Consider the following 6,515-nt stretch of genomic DNA (forward strand, 5'->3'; position numbering starts at 1 on the left):
AGCTGAACATACCACACAGAAGCAGGACAGTTGTAGATAATTATGCACGGCTCACTGGTGGACATGGTCCAAAAATGAAGTTGTTTTGCTGTAATAATGACCCACATTGTGCTGCAGTTTAAAATTTGTTCAAATAATCCCAGATCCCCCAGTGCTGACAGCATCTTAATGTTAGCTACTTCCCAACAAGCTCACAACCATGATACTATGATAGCTTGTTTACAGCACTATTCCTAGTCCCGAATATAATAACAAACTGTTATTAGTTCTATAAATGTTAGCATTGAATCAGCCCGAAAAATATGAAATATCTGTGCTTTACGTCTTCCTGCTTGTGGAACGCAGCGGTGTCATACTGCCTCCCTGTGGATTTAAGGTGTCACTGCACCACATGTTTCACTCTGATAGCCATCCATTGCTGCGTATATGTTGGGGGGGCTTCCAGGCCCTCTAAAGGTTTGACTGGATGATAACTTTTTCTGGCATTTCTTCTCTGTAGTTCTATGTTGTTCTGTCATGCATTACAAATCTGATACTGTGAGTTTAAAAGGAACGGTCAACTTGTACATTAGAGTAAACCGAACAAACTGAGAAAAACATTATACTCTCTGATATCCCACGCACCTAATTTTTAGACTGTTTAGTGCTAGTCAGCAGCATAGCTAGAACGTTTAGAATCAGGTGGCCAGGTTAGTCCCAGAGCTAGAGGAAAAAATTACAACAACATAAAAAGTGGTGCATTGGTGTTTCCCTAACTAAATCAGTCCGTCATAAATCAAATATTGCATCAGCACAATTATTGCCAGGGGTGCCACTAGAGGTTCATAGACAGGGGGGCTAAGCCTGTACTAGCAGGGGTCTGGGGGAATGGTCCCCAAAGACATTTTTTTAATAGCCCCAAAATGTTTATAATGCACTTTTAGAGTAGCAACAGTCAAAAAACAGTTATTTGGTCGAACTGGCACACAGTAGATCTGTCTCTTCTCCTCTCTCTTAGATAAGCTGCAAGGTCCTGAATATATTATTTAAACCTACAGATTATGGATCAGTTGAGTCTCAGTTGGTGCAATCAGAAAGAGTGCGATTTTGCTCTGCAGGCATGTTTAATAAACTAGGTGACACAATTTCATGGTCCCTGTGAACATGAAATTCTCCTTTGCTTTCTTGTTCACTCACCTCCATCAGATCTGCTCCTTCAACCCTGTCAGTCTCCTTCAGCTTCTTTCTCCCTCTCCCTTCCTGTGTTTTGCAATACATTAATTTTGTTAAACTTGGATTTACAAGGAAATAATGATCAATCAATTAATTTTTTTTACCTAGTAAAAATCATATGATCTGACTGGCCTTTGACAGAACTCTCTGTCTCTTAATTTCCATCTACAGGTTGAGGAATTGAGGGACAGAAAACTGTTATGATGACCTTTTTTAACACAAAGCTGAACTGAAGAAATGTCCACCTTAAACGCTGCAACAGTTTCATTCTGGTGCCTCAGAAAATTCAAATCCAGTGAAAATTCAAACCAGAATCTGGAAAACAGGAAGCCAAATACAGCCTTGTCCTTCACTGTCATTAATTTTACGTTACTGTAAAAACAACAATATATAGCAAATACTGGTGTCACTGTTTCCAAACACTGAAGAGAAATAAAAAAGACTATAAAGAGCTGTCAGCCATGTTATTTCTACCCCTCTTGTTCCTTCACTCTCACTATGAAGTTAAACCAGAGACTCTGTGGGTTAAATTAGTTAGCTAGTCAGCTAGTTAGCTACTGTCAGTGTTAGCCTAGCCTCTTTTCTTCACCTCACTTAAACCAAAAGTTAACTAAACTTAGCCAGAGTTAACAAGCAACCAAATAAAACAGTCCATATTGTAGGTGGATATATTCACTCTGTTTAACACCATTTCATTCTGTATATTACAGATTTTGAATAAGGTCTAATACAAGGGTTCTGAACCTTTCCCACCCAAAAGCCCACCTGTTTATACACACAAAGCATATCGGCCCACAGGACAGCTATAATCAGCTTATTTTTAAATGCAATTTTCATTTATTTTCTTAAGCGCTGACACTAAAAAACCTGAGAATTAGGCCCTGAAAAAGATCAGACCGGCTCAATCACAGAAACCAAAATGACAGTTAATATTGTTTCGTCTCAGGATTTCTCTTTAGTTGTGAAGGTTTTTGTGATTCATTTGAACTAGCCAAGGCACACTCCTCTCAAAGAAAACCTCCTGCCTGCAAAATTAATTTTTTTTTCCTCAAATGAAAATTTATTTGAGAAAAATCTTGAGATAAATATGTCAGGATAATTATCCTGAGATATATTAATTTGAGAAAAAAATCTCGAGATATATAGGTAAAACCTGAAAAAAATGACATGGGTTTTTCTATGACCTGAGATTTTTTTTCTTTTTTTCTTCTTTTTTCTTTTCTAATAATTATTCACTCCGCTCTGTAGGTGCCACCAATACGTCATTTAGACAGCATTCCATATATACTATAATATAACGATTTATAAAACTGTTGGTGAGCACTGAAACCATATCTTTGTATTTGAGCTTAAGTTCAAATTTAAGTATATATAGCGGTCAGTTTTCATTAGAATAGTTTCAATCACGAATACGGAACTTCAAGCACCCCTGAAAAATGGACAGTGGGCTTGGCGAGATATTAGTGAGTGGAATGCTACCTAAAAAATCTGAGGTCATTTTGCAGACAGGAATTTTTTTACCCATCATAGAAAAACCCATGTCATTTTTCTCTTGTGTCCTTTCAGGGGTCTCCGTACGGGTTAGCGTTGTCACAATCAACAATATTAATAAACCTTTCTTGATATCGGCTTCTTTGTTATTGGCTGATCAATTTGAGTTTGACCACCCACTTCACACAATGAGACGAAATCAAACGTGGATCTTCGCCATTATTTTAGCTATTCGTTTTTAACAACAGCTCGAGCTGCAGGAACGATATGAGAGCGAATGAAAGTCTGTACAGAGTCAAACGTTAAAACAGGCAGATTATAGTGACTGTCGAAAGTGCTGATAGAAGAGGAAAGCTAGCTCTATTGATGGATTAGTCCCCCGTTTGATCACAGAGCGCGTTTCCATCAGCGCTGAACTGAACCGGGATTAGTCTGAAGAGGACTGAGACTCGCGGTTTCTGCCGGTCCGCTTCAGTGGTTTGTTGCAGACCCGAAAACGGGTGGAATGTTCACACATGTCAAAACAAAGCGAACTAAATAAAAGGTGTAATGATCCTCAACAAACACGGCAGCCGGAAACACCCAGGGCAGCTTCAACTCTGGCGCGCGCCCGCGGCTGTGTTGTTTAAAACCGATGACGTGTAGCCTAATTAACCAGCTACTGCGGCGCTTTTATTTGTACGTCTGCATGGATATTTATATTGGTTATGATTTGACAACATTTGATTCTTAGATTTTTAATCATGAAGTTAATCATTTTCCACTGTTCATGACTTAAAGTGGCGGTACTGACCCAGTGCGAATGACTGCCTCCCCCCGAGTAGCTCGAGCCCGCTGGAGGGTGCTTCCCGGCCCACAGGTTGAGAAACCCCGGTCTGATGTTCATTTTAGAGAACTTTTAGCCAAAATGATGTTTTCAGCTCAGCCAGAGCCGGTTTATGAGGAGCCTCGACACTTATTTATCCCCCGTTGTATCAAAAACAGGACTACAAAACAGCAGACGGCGCCCGCGAGCGAGTCCTGGATGATTGGGGTGAAAGGAGCTCAACGGCTAAAAACGAAAAGTTAAAATAGTTTCTGATCATTTGCCCAGAACTTTCCTTTAATTTTAGAAAACAGAGGGACGTATTTCACTAAAAAAAAACAAAGAAAACTCACCTGTATGTTTCCTGTTTTGGGCAGCAGAACACTGGCGTTAATGATACTGAGTGCTGATTGATTGGCGAGCGGAGCAGCTCATTGGCTGTTCGCGCTCACTGACGTCATTGACGTAAATGGGGCGCCGTCTTAAACTCCTGTAACTCGAGCTAAAAGCTTTTAAAAATATAACAGCAGTGTTAAAATGTTTTATGCTGTTCTGTTCTTGAAATGATTGTATTCATTTACGTGAAAAATCTTTAAGCGTTTATAAACTATGATTTTGCTCAAATGCTCAATTTTAACCCATTCATTTTGCACTTGCTCGGGAGCGCCCTCTAGCGTTTGAGAAACCCGGAAGACATTACAGAGTGGTAATTCCCCTCTCTACAAGTTGTCCGGCTTGGCTACCGGTTACTTTGCAGTGCATAAACAGAGACCCTCCTCCAGGTCTGGTATGATTGGCTTACAACGTATGAGGTCTGATATGATTGGCTTGCAATGTATGAGGTTTGATATGATTGGCTGAACGTTATGTTAGTCGATCTCTGGTAGTACAGCAGAGGCAGTGCTGCATTAGAGCAGCAGCAGTGCCTCCCCCAGGCCGCGCCCTGCTATTACAGTGTACTGTGAATGAGAATAAACCATAGATCCCATGTGTCAAACACAAGTCAAGTGAGTGGCACAGTCCTATTTGGCCTGCAGAATTATTCTAATTTTCTATTAATACTAGCCCATTTCACCATGAATTGCACTACAGTTCCCAGCATGCAGTGCAACGTAACGTGTGCTACCACCCCTCCCCAGCAACAATCTATGGGACAGCACCACTAAAAAAAATAAATAAATAAAATGCCAGGTGTCTGGTTCTAGCGAATGGGCAGTTTTAAAAAACTACTGTACACTGGGGATATTTAAAGAGGTTTAACAGATATCTGCATCTAGTGTAGTCTACTGTTTTGCATAAAACAATTTGTTTTCATTTAAAATCGTTCACATATTCAGTGCCTATTTTTTGCTGTTGTAGTTAGACATATTATGAATAAACTGTGGCCAGCTGGGGTTAAGTAAGTAAAACGTTAAGTCAAAATAAAATAATACACAGCTGGCCCTTGAAGTTGTTTTTTAATATAGCCCTTTCAGTGGTTGAGTTTGACACCCCTGCCATAGATGATTTGGGCTAGTAATGTACATTCAGGGCTAAATAACATTGTTGGGGAGGGGTTAACCACTCTATAATTGGCCTAGCAATGCCTATGATTGTTACCAAAAGTTGTTGATGTATTATTTAGAAGGAAATGATGTATTTGAATCAAGTAAAAGTCATAATTAAATTCATTTTTTTTTCAGTGTGCAATATTAACTTTGGCTACACCTCTGGTGTTAGTATTTAACTAAACATTACGTTTACTTAATATACATTTTGTGTAGGAATTGTGGTCCTGTAATCTTCACAGTCAGAGAATGTCTGTGTTGATTTATTCTATACACTACAAGCCAAACGTATGAAAGTAAAGTGTGATTTAAGTTTTGACAATATACTACAATTAAGTCAATTTGCAGTACCACACAACGTTTGTTGTCATCTTTTTTTACCAAAGTTTGTTTTTTTTTTAACCACAATGTTCTATTGATTTGCTGTACTATATTCTTATTATGAAGGAAATAAAAACCTGCTGGTTGTTAATAACATTTCTTTACAATGACCAATTTAAATTATTTTCAAATTCCTTTAAATTAACACAGCTGATTCAGTTCATCAGGCCTTTAGGAGCACCTGAATGAAGAGTCAGATGGATCTGACTAGGTCTGCAAGAAAAGTCAGCAGGCAAATCCAGAATGAGTTAGAAAGCTAACTATTAATGCAGATATTTATTCAGACCCTTTTGTTCAATGTTAATAAAACACATTAGTGTGTGTTACGTCTTTCAATGTTTGTTTTCTATGTTTATTTGTTTTTACTTTTGGCCTCTCATATACAGTGTTGCATGAACAGCTTCCACTGCCTGATTTTACCTGGAAATACTATCACAGAAAACACAAGATCACCACTTCTGCTATTACGTGTTACATGCTTTTATGTTTTCAAAACGTCGTGGAAAAAGTGCCGTTTGTGAGGGAAAAAATGAAAAAGTTGTTGTCAGAAGTGGGATTCGAACCCACGCCTCCAGGGGAGACTGCGACCTGAACGCAGCGCCTTAGACCGCTCGGCCATCCTGACAATTTATGCCCGCTTTCAGAATCATGGCAGTTGTGGGTATCTAGTCGCGGTCTACTGGTCGATACGGACCAGGATGAGCTACACTGTGTTGCAATTTTAAAACCTGTTAAGAGATATAATTTGTAAGTTATTGTATGAAACTATTACTTGTGTTGTCACTGAATTAGATCATGAAGCTGCGCTGCGGGCATGTGTACTATATTGGTGTGTCATTGCTGCCACCTTGTGGATATAAAGAGTAATGGCGGCAAACGTCCATTTTCAGTTTCTCAGTCAATTATTACTGTTTCAACTGTTCTGCGTTTCTCTCTGATAGTCATTGCTCTGCTGGACCCTGCAGGGCGGTGAAGGTGTGACTGGATAATAGATGATAATTTTTTAAAAACCTGGCATTTCCTCCTTGTGGTTTTTCTTTCAGTGTGTCAGTTCTCAGATGACACCCCTGCTGAAACAA

General features: G+C 39.2%; 1 non-coding gene across 1 annotated transcript; it reads right to left on the reverse strand.

Moving 5' to 3' along the window:
* Window positions 1-5,978: 5,978 nt before the first annotated feature.
* trnal-cag lies at window positions 5,979-6,061 on the reverse strand. Its single transcript has one exon. It is a non-coding gene; the product is annotated as a tRNA-Leu (tRNA).
* Between the last annotated feature and the right edge of the window lie 454 nt (window positions 6,062-6,515).

This window comes from Colossoma macropomum, unplaced genomic scaffold (assembly GCF_904425465.1).
Source record: "Colossoma macropomum unplaced genomic scaffold, Colossoma_macropomum, whole genome shotgun sequence".
Classification (NCBI taxonomy): Eukaryota; Metazoa; Chordata; class Actinopteri; order Characiformes; family Serrasalmidae; genus Colossoma; species Colossoma macropomum.